At 46.7% G+C, this 20,014-nt stretch overlaps 1 protein-coding gene across 1 annotated transcript in view; it reads left to right on the forward strand.

Annotated features, from left to right (window-relative positions):
* Nucleotides 1-20,014, forward strand: part of SMOX (spermine oxidase) — a 136,157-nt gene that overhangs the window by 328 nt on the left and 115,815 nt on the right. The window contains exon 2 of the mRNA XM_006139203.5: nucleotides 308-370. The gene's annotated coding sequence lies outside the window, so the exon portion shown is untranslated. The remainder of the gene's footprint in view (nucleotides 1-307; nucleotides 371-20,014) is intronic.

Raw genomic sequence — 20,014 nt, forward strand, 5'->3', positions numbered from 1 at the left:
ATCTTGAAGGAGAGGACATATATTATAAAATAGGGTAGGGTTTTGTGCACCTTGAAAGCCTATTTATCTTGAACTGAGAGACATTGCGTATAGTAAAAGGCGAAAGATTTATACAATCTGAAAAGAAAGCAGGGTATTTTTAAGGCACTTTTCCGAGGATAATTCAGCTGCTATTTATACAATAGCAACCTTAAAAGTCTGAAACGGAGATCGGTTTTTGAATTGAATTTTCCTATTTCTATTGATGTGGCATGCAGCTTTCTGATGTGCTAGCAAGGTTTAAAGAAAAATCTAATTTCCCCTACAGCTTTGACACTGCTGATGTTCTTATTCCTAACTTCTTCACCGTTCTCAGATGGTAGAGCCTCAGGTAAGAGCTCATGCGGCCTTCCTCCCAGATGGAGTGGAGAGAAAAAAGAAACACTCAGAAACTGTGTGTTCACACAGTGTTTTAACCCAGTAACTAAAGGATTAATTATTTTAGAACCTGTGCATTAAAGAAAGGAGGACACCATGTCAGGAACTTTCTTTCTATTGGCCAGAAGCATATGGTGATGCAGATGAAGCGGCACATAGCTGTGTCTAATGTTCCAGCCCTGCTACTATTTTAATTAGTCTGAGGATATGGCTCTGCATAGTAGCAGCTTCAGTAATAAATGGGTTGGCTTCTAAGAAGTTTAGATCATTTCAGTGGTCTCTGAGTGCTGTGGCAGTGCTGAGTGCTCTAGTGTTTTTAAATAAGAGTTGAGCATCAATTAAGGAAATCCAAATGGGTGGTTGGTGAATCAATATGATGCTGCTGTCAAGGGTTACAAGGCATATGAGAGTTCTGTGAATAATGTTTTTTTTTAATTAGCTGGCTATTTCTGAAAAAAAGTTTTGGATTGAACAAAAGATTACATTTGACCTGGACTGATATGTTTTGTTTCCATTTTGAATATTTTAAAACATTTTAAAATTAAAAACAATAGGGAGGTTTGAATTGACAATCATTTTGAAACCACTAAAATGAAGCATCATGATTTTTTTTCAGGATCTTTGCTTATTTTGCTGAAACAAGTAGCCGAAACCAACATGAATTCAGAAATGGTTTCTGTCTCACCAAACCCTGAGCTTTTCGCCGGGAAAAAGTTTCAGTTATAAACTTCCCCAGTATTCCATGTGTACATCAGGGGTCTCCGACCTTTTTAAGCACGAGATCACTTTTTAAATTTAAGTGCAATCTGCGATCTACCTCAAACCCAGATGCCCTGCCCTGACTCCTTCGTGCCCCTTCAGCGAGGCCCGGCCTCTGCTCACTCCGTCCTCCCTCCCTTTCCCATTCTCCCTCCCTTTCACTGGGCTGGAGCAGAGGTTTGGGGCACAGGATCTGGTCTTGGGCTAAGGGATTTGGAGTGTGAGAGGGGCTGTGATCTGAGCCTGGGGCAAAGAGTTGAGGTGCAGGAGGGGGCTCAGGGTACAGGCTCTGTAAGGGAGTTTGGATCCAGGGGGCTCAGGGCTGGGGCAGGGGGTGCAGGAGGGGGTTCATGACTGGGGCAGGGGTTTGGAGCTGGCTCCAGCTGGGCACTGCTTACCTGAGGTGGCTCCTGGGTGGCTAAGGCAGGCTCACCCCTGCCCTGGCCCTGCACCACTCCCAAAAGCAGCCAGCAAACTCCCTCCTCCCCAAGCCCTGTTGTGCTCCCCTCCATTCTGTGGAGACAGAATACAGGGTGGAAGGGGGCACCCTGACATAAGTGCCCCCTCTTCTCCCTTCCCTGCCCTGCACAGCAAGCAGGAGGCTGTGTGCGTGGGGTGGATTGAGCAGGAGGCAGCTCTAAGGCAAAGGGCAGGAGGTGTGCCGCAGTAAGGGGAATGGCAGCCGAAATGCTGTGCTTGGTAGCTCTTTGGCCAAACCAGTCAGAAGCTCCAGGATCTATCATTAGATCAAGATCTACCATTAAATCCCAATCTACTGGTTGGTACCACTGGCATACACATTGGTTTAACTAGACGGCATCCGGATGTGTCAATTGACTCAAGTGTCTCTCCAGTATCCAACTGCAACGTTAAAGACCAAGAACAATGGGAACCATGATTTATTTTGCTTGAGGCAAAGAGAAACTGACTTCCAGCTCAGTAAGGACACTTTGCAAGCGTGATACCAGGAACAAAGCTATGTGCGTCTTGTTCCTTAATGCAGTTTTCACTTCTGTATACAAATGTTGCTTTCAGTATTTAGTTGCTGCAGTGAGAGAAGATGTGCTGTTTTCTGGTAGAGATGGAGTCAAACCAATCCCCCCCGCCCCCCGGAGATTGGGGGGATGGGTGGCGTTGTAATCCAAAGGTCAATGTTGTAGCCTGACCTAATTCCTATCCAACAACAAATGGTCTGGTAGCACTTTTAGTCTATAAAGTGCTACCAGACTATTTGTTGTTTTTTAAGTTTATCCTGTACAGACTAACTTGGCTACCCCCGAAGCTCCTAATTCCTATCGTGTGACACCAGTGATATTCTCCTGCACTGTTCTAAAGTACCTTCCTATTACTCCTTCCCAAACCCTGTTGTGCCCCCCTCCATTCTGTGGAGACAGAATACAGGGTGGGAAGGGGCACCCTCTTCCTCCTCCTCTCCCTGGCTAAACAATTCATAATGTCTTATGCTTCAATCATATTAGGCCATGAAGTTTGAGAATGAATTTGGCAACTCATACTAGGGATGTAAAATCATAATAAACATAGGCTACATCTAGACCGGCATGATTTTCTGCAAATGCTTTTAACGGAGAAGTTTTCCGTTAAAAGCATTTTTGGAACAGAGTGTCTAGATTGGCAGGACGCTTTTCCGCAAAAGCACTTTGTCTACACTGTCTACACTGTCTACACAATCTCAGCTGTCTACACTGGCCCTTTTGCACAAAAGTTTTGCGCAAAAGGGACTTTTGCCCGAATGGGAGCAGCATAGTATTTCCGCAAAAAGCACTGATTTCTTACAGTAGGAAGTCAGTGCTTTTCCGGAAATTCTACATGGGAGACAGAGTGAAGTAATATGGTCTCGCATGATATTCTTATTGATAAACTAGGCAAATATAACTTAGATAGGGCCACGATAAGGTGGGTGCATAATTGGCTGGATAACCATAGTCAGAGAGTTGTTGTTAATGGTGCTAAATCCTGCTGGAAAGGGATAACAAGTGGAGTTCCGCAAGGGTCTGTTTTGGGACCTGTACTGTTCAGTATCTTCATCAATGATGTAGATATTGGGATAGAGAGTACGCTTATTAAGTTTGCAGATGATACCAAATTGGGTGGGGTTGCAACTTCTTTGGAGGATAGGGACATAATTCAAAATGACCTTAGCAAGTTAGAGAAATGGTCAGAGGTAAACAGGATGAGGTTTAATAAAGAGAAATGCAAAGTGCTCCACTTAGGAAGGAACAATCAGTTCCATACATACAAGATGGGAAGCGACTGTCTAGGAAGGAGCATGGCGGAAAGGGATATAGGGGTCATAGTGGACCACAAGTTGAATATGAGTCAACAGTGTGATGCTGTTGCAAAAAAAGCAAATATGATTCTAGGTTGTATCAACAGGTGTGTTGTAAGCAAAACTCGTGAAGTCATTCTGCTGCTCTACTCTGCACTAGTTAGGCCTCAGCTGGAGTACTGTGTCCAGTTCTGGGTGCCACATTTCAAGAAAGATGTGGAGAAATTGGAAAGGGTACAGAGAAGAGCGACAAGAATGATTAAAGGTTTAGAGAACATGACCTATGAAGCCAGGCTTCATGAACTGGGCTTGTTTAGTTTGGAAAAAAGAAGATTAAGGGGGGACATGATAGCGGTTTTCAAATATCTAAAAGAGTGTCACAGGAGGAAGGAGAAAATTTGTTCCTCTTGGTTACTGAGGACAGGACAAGGAGTAATGGGCTTAAAGTGCAGCAGGGGAGGTTTAGATTGGACATTAGGAAAAAATTCCTAACTGTCAGGGTGGTCAAATATTGGAATAAATTGCCAAGGGAGGTGGTGGAATCTCCCTCTCTGGAGATATTTAAGAACAGGTTAGATAGACATCTGTCAGGGATGGTGTAGACGGAGCTTGGTCCTGCCTTGAGGGCGGGGGGCTGGACTCGATGACCTCTTGAGGTCCCTTCCAGTCCTATTATTCTATGATTCTATGATTCTATGATTGTTCTCACTCCATTCGGAACACTGGATGAAGACACTACAACTACCATGCTCGAAGGATTTGTCCGATGAACCATCAGTGTACACATGAATCTGTTTGCCTTGTGGCTGATATTGCTGGATGGTCTTTTCTCTGATTTTCTTTAGCTGGCCCAACCAAAGGTCTTGCGGGGCCCAAAGCAGGATGCTGGGAGCAGGGCCCTAGGCCAGGCTGGTGGATGGTGAATACTCAACAGTGCGGGGTCCCAAAAGCATGGGGTTCAAGGCATTTACCTTGCTTAACTTGCTCTAGAGCCAGGCCTGTTCCTTTGAGCAAGGCTCCAAAAAGGAGGGGTTTCGTCATATGCTCTATCCTCTATTTCCTTAGTAATCTTTACCTGCCCTTTGAAAGAAAAGGGTCATTTCAGCTTTGATTTGGCTTTTCCGTTTCTAAACAGACCTGAACTGTGATGAGATTCAGGTAGGGAACAAAGACAGTTTCCATACGGAATTAGCTGTTCTTTTCTACTATTGGCCATTGGATGCTTAGACACAAATTTCTTTGGGGGTATCTCTTACTGCTCCAATTATCATAAGAACTGCAGCCGATAGCACAAAGTCAATATTAGCAGGATTACTGGGAGCAGGACATGACCAGGCAGGTAATGCATAGTCAAGTTTTGGGCAAATTATTAAGCAATTTGTTGTTTTTGGTGTATTAATACATGAACCCCAATTGGTACTGGCAATACATCATCAAAGATTGTAGCCTATAGAAGTAGCTTAACCTGTTTTATGTAGCAGCTATGCAAGAAACTTACAGGTCTGTATCCTAAAAGCTATTTAGGTTAAGGAGTTAGCATAATGCCTTGAGGCCTATCTTAGCATATGTGCAGCATGCATCAGGTGCACGTGATCAGGATTCACCACCGAATTCGGTCCACTGGTTAGATCATTTGTTTCTCTGGCCTGGTGCTGGGTATTGTTGGAGGGTGCAGAATGAATTCTGATCAATGTCCTCTTGAGGTTTATGAGCCTTAGCATACATGAGTTACTCAGCAGTGGCCGCAATCTTTCTGACTTGTTGTCCATATCTTGGTCCTGTGTCCAAGGTCACGGCACGGGTATATCTAGTTCAAGTTTGGACTGGTTGAATTTCCTACAAGTTGTGGTAAAGTAGACAGCCTTTTTTTTTTTTTTTTTTGGATGGATGGATGGATGGATGGATTCAGGTGGAATTGATGTTCCTTCGCCCATCTGGTCATAATTTCCTAGTCTTCATTCAACTCATTCTCCAGAACATTTATTTCATGATCCATGATACAAAACATAATATCCTCTGCATATGTGGATACTAATGATTTCAAACAGCCAGACTGTCCAAAGAAGTACAGCTGGAAAGGAAGGGGGCTGAAAATTAAACTCTGAGGAACTCCTACACCAACTGGCCTTATCTTCAAAAAAGTAGCATTTTGATTTACTGTTCTTCTTTACTCTAGGAAATCTGACTTTACTATCAATTTCCATATCACTGAATTACTAAGCGCTTAGCATACCAGACTCTATCAAATGCCACATTGATATCCAAGAAGTCTAAGTGAACAGCATGAGATTAAGTTGGCCACTGTTATGGAGCTCAGGGAACTGTATCCTAACAGCTCTTATTGACACTTTTCAGTTTCAAGGCTTCAGCTTCAAATGTTTATTTTCTCTCTTAAATGAGAATTAGAGGTCAGTTTATGTCAGATTAAGCGCTCTCTCACATAAGCAAAACAGGGCCCAACCTCACTTCCACCCCATCCCATTCCATTCCAACCCCAGTAGTACAGCCAAATTATTACCTTTACTTTGTCCACTATACCAGTGGTTTTCAACCTGTGGTTTGTAAACTCCTGGGTGTCCACATAGATTGTCTAAGATTTCCAAAAGGGTTTGCATCTCCACTGGAAAATTTGTAAGCACCTGCAAATGAAAAAAGTTTGAAAACCTTGGCACTGGAGCATCCCTCCTACCAGTGCTATATGATAGCGATACTTTTATAGCTGTGCACATGTCAGCTCTTTACAACAGTCAGAGTTCCCATCAACTTCAGTGGGCATTCCATGTGCAGAATGGACCCTGTTTTATATCCTGAGCAACAGGATTGACTCAGGACCCAGCAAGAAGCCCCCCCATCCCCACAGTTAAAAAATACAATCCAAGGTGACCTTTAAAAAGCAAGACGTGCGAGGAAGAGGGAGATCAGGAATCAGACCTGAGTGGATTTTTTAAGATGCTTCAAATTAGTGATCTTTAAAGGATTCGTGATGTCCCTTGGCATCACTGGCTGACCTCTAAAAGCATAGAAAGAGCTTCAGCAACATACTTCTGCCTGCAAACTTCCAGACTGTGAGTTATGAAGACGGTCTTGGCATGTGTCCCATTTTTTGGAGATCACGTGGCAGAGAAGTCACGATGCAGGCTGGGATCTAGTGGTTTTGTTGTCTGTGACTTTTTGCCTTTCCACAGCTGGGGTGCTAGCCTCAGCCTGTGACAAGTCAGGTCAGATCTGCTTTTCACAGGATTGCGCCAGACGCAGTATGACACCCTGCGGGAGGAACCACAACGAAATGTGAACTGAATCCAAACGTGAATGGGATTGCGACAGCCGGGTGACAAAAACCAGCGTTTCCCATTAGTGAAGCTGAAGCTTTTCCTTTCATTAGAGTGACTGAGAGTTGGGGCTTGTTGTAGGGGCTGTTTGCAATACAAATAATTCTGAGCTCACAACTGGTGGGAAAACAAGGCATAACACTGAGGTAAGGACAGAGAGAGAAGAGAGCCGAAGATGTACCTGTGGAAAGGAATGAGCGGTCCTAGTCCACATTGTTAATGCCATAGAAACCATCCCTACAGTAGGAACAGAATGGCAGTAGGCAGACCAGGACTGTGCATGCAGGCACACCTTCTCGTGTTCACAGGCTGGTCCCTGACCTTCCAATTCTGGATAAATCGCAGATTTTGCTCACCCCGGCATAGGCACCATTTCAGATTTTGGTGAGGGAGGGTGACCATAGCATACTGCAGCAATGAGGTGGTAGAGTGGGGGTGTTGGGTGGGGGGGGGAGGCAACTGAGGACAGCATCTTCAGAAGTGTTACTGAGCATGCTCAGTAGAAGCCAAGCCGCAAATCAGGAGGTTGGGGAATCAATCCCATCTCCCCCTCCCCACCCCAACATCACCTCTTTCCAGGAGCACTTGAAAACTATATAAGAACATCAGACTGGCCATACTGGGTCAGACCAATGATCCATCTAACCCAGTATCCTGTCTGCCGACCGTGCCCAATGCCAGGTGCCGCAGAGGGAATGAATAGAAGATAATCAAATGATCCATCTGCTGTTGCCCATTCCCAGCCTCTGACAGACAGAGGCTAAGGACATCATCCCTGCCCATCCTGGCTAATAGCCATTGATGGACCTATTCCCCCTTGAACTTATTTCATTCTTATTGGAACCCTGTTAGAGTTTGGGCCTTTCCACCAACCCTGGCAAATTGTTCCACACGTTGACGGTGAAGAGCAGTTCTCCATCCAGGACACTCAAGGAGGCAGGGGTTCTGTGGAAAGAAACAAAATGCGGTGGAGTAGCTGAAGACTGTATTCTAATACCTGAATCTGCAGCCTTAATGTTCTCTTAACACCGTTTTTGTGTAACTCCCCCTGATTCTATCTTGCTAAATTTGGGTGAATTATAACAGGGATAGCTAAAGGCACCTCCGTGACACCAGGGAAGCCAATGTTTAACCTCAAGTCCCTGTTCCACTGGATAGGGGCACTAGAGGTGCTCAGTGAAATACCGGTAAAAAAAAATTGAACAAATAACATATCCCTTGCTAATCTTTTCTTAAACCATTGAGCACTTTAAACTGAAATTTACCAAAATAATTCACTCTTGAGACAGACACTCAGCATTGAAAATTTCGGCCCCAGTCATTTCAAATTTGACAGTCTTACAAGAAACTGTAAACAGGTCTTCTAATGGTAGAAGTCAGGAGTGTTTATTGTATCACTACCAGCTCCATCTATAAAAGCAAAAACCAGGCCTGTATGTGGGGGAGGGTATGTGGATGTGCGAAGCGTGTGAATGAACCTCCCCCCCCAATCCCGTGGCCCTCCATGGGGCCGATTCTGGCTAGCTGTGGAGAAGACAGGGGCTGATTTCCTTCGCTCTCCCACAAGAGCGAGGTTGGGTTGGGCCATCATGGTATGAGCTGGGCAACTACCTGTCCCTCCCACAGCTCAGGCCAGGCTGCCACAGCTGTGGTCCAGCCAGACGTGGGCTAACTCTGTCCCAGTCCTCCCAGGCGGCCAGGGACTTTTGGAATATTGTTTTTCACTTACAGTATTACAGCAAAACCCCAGAAGGTAATTTCTATAAAACCTGTATTACTGTACACATTTGTAGTATGTTATAACAAAATCATTTTACCAATCATTGTTTCCACTCAAATTTTTCATTAACCTCTCTTACGCATGCCCATTGCATGTCGATTTTGAATTCCTTTATTTTTAAAAAAATTGCGGTCCACATTTACAAAAAGAGCACCCCCCGAAATTCCTGCATGCGGGCCTGAAAACACTATCCATGCGGAGAGCTTGTTACAGCCTGAATTCTAAGTTGGCCTTTCCAAACCAACACCCTGCCGAGGGTGGCTGCAGTTCCCATCAAGGAGCTTTCTGCATAAAGGTTTCAAACCCCTCTTCCTTTTCAGGTCACTGCCTCCCAGAGCAGTTATGAATCTGGTGTGACACTTCCCTCAGAGCAGCCTGGATTTGTAGGCCACTGTGCTACCCCTTTGCCTTAGCAAGCGCCAGCTTTAGCAGAGATTAGCTTGAGTGTCAGCTCCCCGTCACACCAACCTGGCTGCTTCACCAGCAAACTCCTTGAAACTCTGCCGCTCTAAACCTGGCCTTGCACGTAACAATCAGTGAACCCCAGCTCCCTGAAACATCTCCCTGCGGCATTTAGCTGCTGTTACTAGACACTCTTGGAAATTGTTTGCTCCCTCTAAAGAGGGTGTACTTGTCAGCCTGTTAAGTTAGCTGAAAACTCACTTATGCTTCAATATAACAGCGCTGAGATTGTTTATAGAACAATGAAGAATAAATTGTTAACAAAGAATAGAGATTTAAGTGGTAGTAAGCAAGAGAAAGAGAGTCTGGTATGTGATTCCAAACAAAACATACTTTCTAGAGACTGAAACTCATTTGTAGCAAGTTACAATCTTTGCCTCGGAGGTAGTTTTCTTTCTTTCCCCAAGTGATCAGCATCTCCAGCCCTCCAGGCTAGAGGATCCAATGTTCACGGAATCAAAGCATGCAACCCCTGTGTTCCCTAACTGGTGGGTAACTAAGGGTGCATCTACTCTGCAGTGCTATTTTGGGATACCGGAGTATCCCGAAATAGCTATCCTGTGTCTTAACAGCAAGCCCATTATTTTGGGCTCACTGTTCCAACGTCCCTGTAAACCTCATTCTATGAGGAGTAAGGGTACGTCTACACTACAGCGCTAGTTCGAACTAACTTAGTTCGAATTAGTTAATTCGAACTAAGCTAGTTCGAACTAACGCATCTAGAACTAAAAACTAGTTCGAACTAGAGTTTTGCTAGTTCGAACTAGTAAGTCCACATTGAGTGGACTCTGAACAGGGCTTAATGATGGCCGGAAGCAGTGCCGGCAGGGCATCAGAGGAGGACTTAGAGCATGGAGATACTGTCTCAGGCTAGCCGAGGGCTGAGCTTAAAGGGTCCCGACCCCCACCCCGGACACACAGTTCTAAGGGGTGCCCCGCTTGCAAAGAAGTTCTGGCTTGGAGTGCCCTGAGTGCCCACACTGGGCACATCACAGCACTCGGCCATCAGCCCGGCTGCACTTGCCGCAGGCTGCCATCTGGGGAGAGGGAGTAATTGGGGGGCTGCAGGAGAGCTTCCACCCCCAGAAGCCCGCAGAGCCAGCCCAGTCCTCCCCATCGGGGGCTCGTACCCCATTCCTCCCTCACCTCCTTCCACTTGCCCTTCCCTAGCCCCCCTTCTTATTGATGTACAAAATAAAGATAACGTTTCTTCCAACATTGACTCTGTCTTTATTGAAAAAAACTGGGGGAGACTGGGAAAAGGAGGTGGGAGAGGGGAAGAGAAAGGCTGGGAGAGGGGAGGCTGTGAAGGCTACAACTAACATGATCAGGGGTTGGGAACAGGTCCCAGATGAAGAGAGGCTACAGAGACTGGGACTGTTCAGCTTAGAAAAGAGGAGACGGAGGGGGGACAGGATAGAGGTCTCTAAAAGCAGGGGTTGGGTGGAGAGGGTGCATTCAGAAAAGTTCTTCCTGAGTTCCCATAAAGAAGGACTAGAGGACACCAAAGGAAAGGAATGGGTAGCAGGCTTGAAACTAGTAAGAGAAAGTTGTTCTTGACAAAGCAAATAGTTAACCTGTGGAACTCCTTGCTGCAGGAGGCTGTGAAGGCTACAACTAGAACAGAGTTTAAAGAGAAGTGAGATAAAGTGATGGAGGTTGGGTCCATGGAGTCCTATTAGCCAGAGGGTAGGAGTGGTGTCCCTGACCAAAGTTTGTGGAAGGCTGGAGAGGGATGGCACGAGACAAATGGCTTGGTCATTGTCTTCGGTCCATCCCCTCCAGGGTCCCTAGGGTTGTCCTCTGTTGGCAGACAGGCTACTGGGCTAGATGGACCTTTGGTCTGACCCAGGACGGCCATTGTAAGCTCAGGGCTCAGTGTCGGGGGTCTCAGTGGACCCCCTTGATTTTCATGCACACCTGGTCCTGGGTGGCCAGGCTGGCAGCTCTCCTGCCCTAGACGGCCACTTTCCTGTGCCTAGTGCGGAGATCGTGGACGAGGTCCACGATGTCCGCACTAGCCCAGGAAGGTGCCCGCCTCTTGCGGTCCAGGGCAAGCTCCCGGGAGCCGCCAGCCTGGTCCCGGCAAGAGGGGGTGGGCTGGGGGGCATCGGGTGGGTGGGTCTGTGCCGTGCCAGGTTCAGGGTCTGCTAGCTGGGTGCTGGCAGGCTTGCACCTGGCACGGGCAGCGTAGCCAGCCCGTGCCCCTTTAAGGGGTCCGGGGCCGGGAGGGGGGCATAGAGTTTCCCTGGTGTTGGCCAGAGTGGCCACCAGGGAAACCTGGGGAGGGCTAGCCTCCCACTAGTTCGAACTAAAGGGCTACACAGCCCTTAGTTCGAACTAGCTAGTTCGAACTAGGCGTTAGTCCTCGTAAAATGAGGTTTACCTAGTTCGAACTAAGTGCTCCGCTAGTTCGATTCAAATTCGAACTAGCGGAGCGCTAGTGTAGCGCATAGGAAAGTTAGTTCGAACTAACGTCCGTTAGTTCGAACTAACTTTCTAGTGTAGACATACCCTAAGGGATGTTTCAGAATAGCACTTTATTTCAAAACCTAGTGCTGTATAGTCAGCGCCAAATGACAAAATAAGCTATTTCGAAATAGCATTGAAATAAGATACGCAATTTGAATAGCTCAGATTGCGTATCTTATTTCGAGTTACAGTGCAGTGTAGATGAAACAAAATACAGGGTGTAGGCTCACCCTAAGGTGTTAAGAACATAAGAACGGCCATACTGGGTCAGACCAAAGGTCCATCTAGCCCAGTAGCCTGTCTGCCAACAGCGGCCAATGCTCCAGAGGGAATGAATGGAACAGGGAATCATCAAGTGATCCCTCTCCTGTCATCCATTTCCAGCCTCTGACAGAGTCTAGAGACAACATTCCTATCCATCCTGGCTAATAGACATTGATGGACCTAACCTCCATGAATTTATCTAACTCTTTTTTGAACCCTGTTGAAGTCCTGGTCTTCACTGCATCCTTTGGCAAGGAGTTTCACAAGTTGTCTGTAAGTCGTGTGAAGAAATACTTCTTTTTGTTTGTTTTAAACCTGCTACTTATTTCATTTGGTGACCACTAGTTCTTATGTTATGGGAACAAGGAAATAGCTTTTCCTTATTCACTTTCTGCATGCCAGTATCTCTCCTTTCTGAAATGTATTTTTGCAAAACAAATCCAGACAAAGTTCCTCTCTCCTGCTGGGTTGAAAACACCATGCTGTCTTCCTCACCCTCTACTCAATTTGCTGTTTCAGTTGACTTAATGATTTTGATTACTGAAGATGTAAATGTACTTCCATTGTATCTGGCCTTCCCTTGCTCCATTTACATTGGCGATTCAGGCAAACAGGTGAAATCCCATTCCATCTGAAGTGGGTTTTACCCATGAAAGCTTATCCCCTAAGATATCTGTTAGTCTCTGAGCCCTGGGCTGCACTGGGGAGTTATTTTGAAATAAATCCCTTTAGTTCAAAATAACAAGCAGAGCGTCCACACTACCAAGCCCATTATTCTGCAATAAGGGACTGGTTATTATGAAATAATAACTCCTGCTTGGGGAATAAGCTTATTTCAAAATAGTTATTTTGGGAGTTATTATTTCAAAGTAAGTTATTTTGAAATAATTTCTTAGTGTAGACATGCTTCTGGTTGGCGCCCCTTGTTTTTGCAGATACAGACTAACACAGCTACCCCTCTGGCTACGTCTACACTGCATCATTTTTGTGGAAGAGGAAATGCAAATGAAGCACTCATTAGCATTTCTCACGCTCTCATTTGCATAGTCTCTTTCGATCCTTATTGTAGAAGAGGTTTTTACGGGAAAAAAACACAGTGTAGATGGGGCCGTATTTTGCAAAAAAAAAACCTTTTGCGCAAGATCCTGTAAACCTCATTTTGTGAGGAATAAGAGATCTTGCGCAAAAGGGTTTTTTTGGGGAAAATGGCCCCATGAACACTGCATTTTTTTTCCGCAAAAAGGATCGGAAGAGACTATGCAAATGAGAGCACAAGAAATGCTAATGAGTGCTTTGTTTGCATTTCCTTTTCCATAAAAATGACGCAGTGTAAACGTAGTCTCTGAGACTTCCCACAGAAATGTTTATCTATCTGCTCAGAGTGCTTGGTGTGACCCGATTTTCAGAACATACATCCAGCACACACGCACAGTTATTAACCCGCTAACCATCACTCACTAATATTAACAACTAGTGCATCTCTTGCTTGTATATGATACCTTACAAACAGCTGTGTGGATAAATATTCTGACAACAGTGTGATAGGTGATCCCTTTGTCAGCTGGCATAATGGAGTGCTTAGGGTCACAGTCAACCCTGACTACTGACCCTATAACTTGCTGAAACAGGATTGCCTATGCCTTTGCACACCCACTTAATCTGGTACAGAGGAGGCATTTGTACTTCCTTTTTCTTTCTTATTAGAAGGGGCCTAAATAACTCAGCTGGAGCCTCTAACCCAGGAAGAGAAGGACTTAAATAACAAATAGTCTTGAAGCACCTTAAAGATTAATAAAACATGTAGATGGTATCATGAGCTTTGGTGGGTGCAACCCACTTCTTCAGATGACTGGAGTTAGTAAAAGTCCAATTTCAAAATAAATAGGGAATAGGAGGAGAGAATGGGGGTAAAAAGAAGGGGGCGGGGAGGAGGAGGGAGAAATAGTCAATTAGGGTACGTCTAAACTACATGGCTCCGTCGATGGAGCCATGTAGATTTGTTGTTTTGGCAAAGGCAAATGAAGCCGCGATTTAAATGATCGCGGCTTCATTTACATTTACAAGGCTGCTGCGCTGAGCCGACAAACAGCTGATCAGCTGTTTGTCCACTCAGCGCGCTAGTCTGGACGCTCCCCTGCCGACATCAAAGCCCTTTGTTGGCAGCCCCGGTAAATCTCATCCCACGAGGAATAACGGGGCTGCCGACAAAGGGCTTTGATGTCGGCAGGGGAGCATCCAGACTAGTGCGCTGAGCGGACTTGTCGGCTCAGTGCGGCAGCCATGTAAATTTAAATGAAGCCGTGATCATTTAAATTGCGGCTTCATTTGCCTTTGCCTATGTGTCTAATCTACATGTCATAGGGACTTGTCTATCCCGAGCATGTGAAGACAGACTCCGGCGGATCGAGCGGATGAGACCTACTAGAATAGGACCAACGGTCATGAAGGTGGTTTCTGCAAGCGATGTGGTACGCTAAGAGCACGGCAAGACATGAAAGATGCCCTGGTCAACCACTGCGCCCAGCCCATCTCCAACCGTCTCGACATTAGTCCTGCCATTGGAGTAAGATGGAATCTGGGAAGAGAGAGTGAGGCTAACTATGCGCACCTCTCCCTCACTTTAATCCAATTCACGCGCAAGTCTTGACATCTCGACATCTCCTAAGTCCTGTGGCGACGGGCGAGCGACGAAGCAGCAGGTGTGGATACACTGGGAGCTGTAGCCGCGGACCTGCACACAAGCGGCTCAGGTCTAATGGTCGTCTTCTTGCTGGTGGAAGCAACAGCTGGATTCGGCGTCTACCTGAGTGACTGAGCAGCCCTCTTTAGGATTGCACTGCTCACCTCCGTAGTAAGAGGAAGGGGCTAGAAAAGGTGCCCTAAACATTGTTTGCTTCATAGAACCCTGGCCAGCTTACCGCGGCTGGAGGGGATCCCATCTCATGCGGTCGAACAATAAAATTTCGAACAAAATGCAAGGTGACACCACTCACTATTGGCACATGGAACGTACGCACGCTTCAGGACAACCCTTCAGCAGACCGACCAGAAAGAAGAACAGCCCTGGTCGCCAGAGAGCTCACAAGATTTAACATCGATATTGCGGCACTGTGTGAAACTCGTCTAGCAAATGAAGGTCAGCTCATGGAAACAGGAGGTGGTTACACATTCTTCTGGCGTGGACGCAGCAGTGACGAACGTCGTGAATCTGGAGTTGGCTTTGCGGTTAAGAATCATCTTGTCCGCAAACTTGCCAGTCTTCCCAAGGGCGTGAATGACCGACTCATGACACTGCATCTTCCACTACCGAGAGGAAAGCAAGCCACACTGATCAGCGCTTACGCGCCCACAATGACGAATCCGGATGAAGTAAAGGACAAGTTTTATGAAGATCTCGATGCCCTACTCTCATCCGTGAAGCGCACTGACAGGCTAATTCTACTTGGCGATTTCAACGCGTCATTGGAAAAAATGGAATCGGTAAATGTAACAGCAATGGCCTACTATTACTGAAGACATGTGCGGCTCATGATTTGATCATCACCAATACCATCTTCCGCCTGCCCACTCGCAAAAAGACGTCCTGGATGCACCCACGCTCTAAGCACTGGCATCTCATTGATTATGTCATTGTGCGGAGGAAAGACAGACAGGATGTAAGGGTGACCAAGGCCATGCCGAGTGCTGACTGTTGGACTGACCACAGACTTATCATCTCCAAATTAAGCTTTCACATCAAGCCAAAGAGACGTCCGCAGGGAAACAAAGCTGTGATGAAAAAGATCAATGTCAGTAGACTGAGGAACCCCTACACAGCAACTTTACTAGCAGAAGATCTTGGCAACCAACTTTTAGAGCTGCAATTAGAGGAAAATGCTGAGAAGGACTGGGAACGCTTCCGGGATATTGTGCACTCTTCTGCACTAAAGGTTCTTGGACCCTCACACAGGAAACAGCAGGACTGGTTTGATGAAAACGATGAAGAGATCAAGGCCATACTTGCTGAAAAGCATCGCCTTCACCGTGCTCACCAGAATGACCCATCGTCAACAGCTAAGAAAAATGCCTTCAACAACATTCGCAGGATCGTACAGAACAAGCTTCGTAAGATGCAGGACTCCTGGTTGAGTGCCAAAGCAGATGAAATCCAGAAGTTTTCTGATAGAAACGATGCCAAACGGTTCTACGAAGCCCTTAGATCCTTGTATGGACCTCAGCCCTCAGGGAGTTCCCCTCTACTGGACTCAGATGGTGCAACTCTCATTACTGAGAAGGCTCTGATTTTACAGCGTTGGGCTGAGCACTTCCAATCCGTACTGAACCGCCCATCTTCCATCAATAACGAGGCGATTGATAGAATGCCCCAGGCGGATATCAACCACAGCCTGGATGTCTCACCATCAGAGACTGAAACCTTACAGGCCATCAGCCAGCTGTCCAGTGGCAAGGCCCCAGGATCTGATGCGATTCCAGCGGAAGTCTATAAGGGTGGTGGTGCAGTGCTTGTCAACAAACTCACTCAGCTGTTCCAGTCCTTCTGGAATCAAGGATCTATTCCTCAGGAACTGAAAGACGCGTCTATCGTACACCTCTACAAGAGGAAAGGAAATCGACAAGTTTGCGATAATCATAGAGGAATATCACTGCTTTCCATCGCAGGTAAGATCCTTGCACGAGTGTTGCTGAATCATCTGATTAACCACCTGGAACAGGGTTTATTACCCGAGACACAGTGCGGCTTCCGCAAAGAGCGTGGCACGGTGGATATGATCTTCGCAGCCCGACAGCTTCAAGAGAAGTGTCAAGAGCAGAATCGTGAACTGTACACCACCTTCGTGGATCTCACCAAGGCTTTTGACACTGTCAGTCGCGAAGGTCTGTGGCGCATCATGTCGAAGTTTGGGTGCCCTGACAGATTCATCTTGATGGTACGTCAGTTCCACGACGGCATGACGGCTCGTGTTTTGGATGATGGAGAAGCTTCAGAGGCCTTTCCCGTCACAAACGGCGTCAAGCAAGGGTGTGTGCTGGCACCGACCCTGTTCAGCATAATGTTTTCAGCCATGCTGTCAGATGCCTTTCAGAACAGTTCCTTGGGAATCAGACTGAGATACAGGACCGATGGGAAACTGTTTAACCTGCGAAGACTCCAGGCTGTCACCAAGATAAAGGAGACTGTGTTACGAGATCTCCTTTTTGCTGATGACTGCGCCCTGAATGCTGGATCAGAGCAGGAAATGCAAGCCAGCATGGACAAATTTGCAGCAGCATGCGACAACTTCGGCCTTCTCATCAACACAAAGAAAACCGAAGTGATGCACCAGCCAGCTCCAAAAGCTCAGCATCAAGTGCCCACCATCACAGTGAAGGGACAAAAGCTGCAAGCAGTGGACCAATTTACATATCTTGGTAGCACCCTCTCCCGCTCAGTGACAATTGACATCGAGGTCAACTGCAGAGTCGCCAAGGCAAGCTCTGCATTCGGCAGACTGTTGACCAAAGTGTGGGACCGCCGTGGAATAAGCCTTGCTACAAAGCTTAAAGTCTATCGAGCAGTAGTGTTAACTACCCTGATGTACGCCAGTGAGACTTGGACTGTATACAGGAGGCACGCTAGGCAACTGAACCACTTCCACACGATTTGCCTCCGCAGACTTCTGAGGATCCGGTGGCAGGATAAGGTGCCAGACACAGAAGTCCTTTCTAGAGCAGGTCTGCCGTCAGTTTACACCCTGCTGATGAAAGCTCAGACACGCTGGGCAGGCCATGTTGCAAGGATGCCAGATCATCGCATCCCTAGACAGCTCTTCTATGGTGAGCTGTTTCAAGGGAAGCGATCGCACGGGGGACAAAAGAAGCGATACAAAGATACGCTTAAAGCCTCTCTCAAGTCCCTGGATATTGACACGACCTCCTGGGAGACCCTGGCACAAGACCAATCAACATGGCGCACGCTGATCTACCAAGGCTGTCAAACATCTGAAGCCAGAAGGACAACCATAGCACAAGAGAAGCGAGCACTCCGTAAAGCCAGAGTTGCAAAAGCTGCAACAGTGGTGCCCACACATGTCTGCCCGACATGTGGTAGAACATTCCGTGCCCGTATCGGCCTTATCAGCCATTTGCGGACACACCATGAACAGTCCATAACCCGTTAGATGTCAAGGTCCTCTTCGAATACGATGGACGAACAACAATCTACATGCCTCTGATGACAGAGGCATGTAGTCTAGACACAGCCTTAGAGTCTCCATGAGACTGATAGAGAAGTTACAAATTGTTCTTAAGTACCCATTATTTGTTTTTTTTTGTCATTAGGATGTGGAATGTAGCAGGCCATCCAGCCAATGTCTTTATTCCTACCTCTGTTATAGGAACCAAACGGTTCCCTGTGTATTTGGTTGTGGAATTAGTACGGTGACTTTGAGATCCATTGATGAATGCCTGGGCAAGTTAAAATGTTCCCCAACAGGTTTCTGTGTGTTCCCTTTTTGGATATCTGATTTGTGTCTATTAATTTGAGAAGCTTATCTCTGGGGGAGCGGGGAGCTGGGAGCTGTGATTGCCTTATGTAGCAATATTGGGGTGTGGGTCAGAGTTGAGGGAGACCACTGTGTCATGATCTTCATCATCGCTCTGGGGATGTGACCTCACATCAGCCCTGCCTACCCTGCTGCTCTTGGCTACATGATCCAGGCTTCTGCTCCCTCTCTTGCTCCCCTGCTGAGTCTGGCTTTTCCAGGCTGGCTTCCATGAGGCTATTTTTAAAGTAAGACTCCTCTTTTTATTTGCCTCTGCGGGATGACCGGAGGCTAGAGGACACCTTGTCCCAGCCTATCACTGGGAGGAGGGAATTCTGTCTCCTTGCACTCAACTATGAGATGCCCATAGCACTTAACAGCTGCCTGCCCTGTGTGAGCTCAGCTGTGCTCTGTACCTGCTCTTGCAGGGGAGAGAGAAGGCAGGAGATTCTCTCTGCTGCAAGGAGGCTTACAGGATCTGTCAAAAAAGGCTTTTTTTCTCTACAGATCCCCCTCTAGACTGCCACTTTTTGCTGACATAGTGCTGAGTAGGCAAAAATGGTGGCCGTTTTTATGCAAATTAAGCGTGGGATATTTAAATCCCTGCTTCGTTTGCAATGTCGACCTGACTAATCTGCATCCCTCTTCCAACAGAGGGATGCAGTCTAGACATACCCTGAGTGTCCCAGCACAACTGGGGGTTGCTGTAGTCACCCTCCTTTTCCTGAATCATTGCCCCAAGTCTTGACTTCTCTGTCTCAGCTCTGTCGATAAGCATTCAGGGGGCAGAGAGCACCCATTGTGGCGGTGTTGAAAGCCACTTACAAGTGTAGATCTATCTGAGTGAGAGCAGGAATAACACAGCTTGGAATGAATTCTGGCCCAGCAGCTCGCTCTGTACTCTGGAAGGGGCGGAGATTTGGGCGGAAGGGGCGGGGCTAGCGGGAATCAGCCCGGAGTTCAGCACAGCTCTCAGAGTCGCACAGGGTGCATGGTGCAGCATGCCAGCAGTGACTTATAGGGCCCAGGCCTCCAGCCAACATTTCTGCCACAGTAGCAGAAGCAGCAGCTGGCTGTCCCGGGCAAATCGCTAGGCTTGGGGGCAACTGTCCACTTTGCCCCCCACCTCCATTGGCAGGCCTGCAGATCCCTCAAACTCATGAGATTTAAAAAGATAAGTACAGGGGTACCTTTCTCTTGCCTTCTGGTTTTTGAGCATTCAGGCTTCATGTCTTCAAGTGTTACCAGTCTGTCACCTGGAGAACGAGACTGTTGTGGGGATTTTTTGTGGCTACTTTAAATGAAAACCGCGATTCTCATGCAATTCTTTCACACAAAGAGACAGAGCTTTAACAAAACACCGGATAACAGGAGACGCTGATAAAACAGCGAACGAGGTCTTTAGAGAGATGGACGATAGAAGGTTGAATCACCGAATCATAGGATTAGTAGGGAACTGCAAGGGCCATCTACTCTTAATCCCTGTGAAGATGCAGGGTTTGTTGTGTCTAAATCATCCAAGGCTATGTCTAGACTGCAGCGCTTTTCTGGGATACCAGAGGTAAAAAAATTTCGGAAAAGTGGACGCATTCTTTCATCATCTCTGTAAACCTCGTTTCGTGAGGAAGAAGGGATGTGCCAAAAGTGGACGTGTAGATGCGCCAAATTGTGGAAAAGCCTCTTTTGAAAGAAAATCAGAAAAAGATATGCAAATGGCAATTCA

This window comes from Pelodiscus sinensis, chromosome 4 (assembly GCF_052426305.1).
Source record: "Pelodiscus sinensis isolate ZL-2025 chromosome 4, ASM5242630v1, whole genome shotgun sequence".
Classification (NCBI taxonomy): Eukaryota; Metazoa; Chordata; order Testudines; family Trionychidae; genus Pelodiscus; species Pelodiscus sinensis.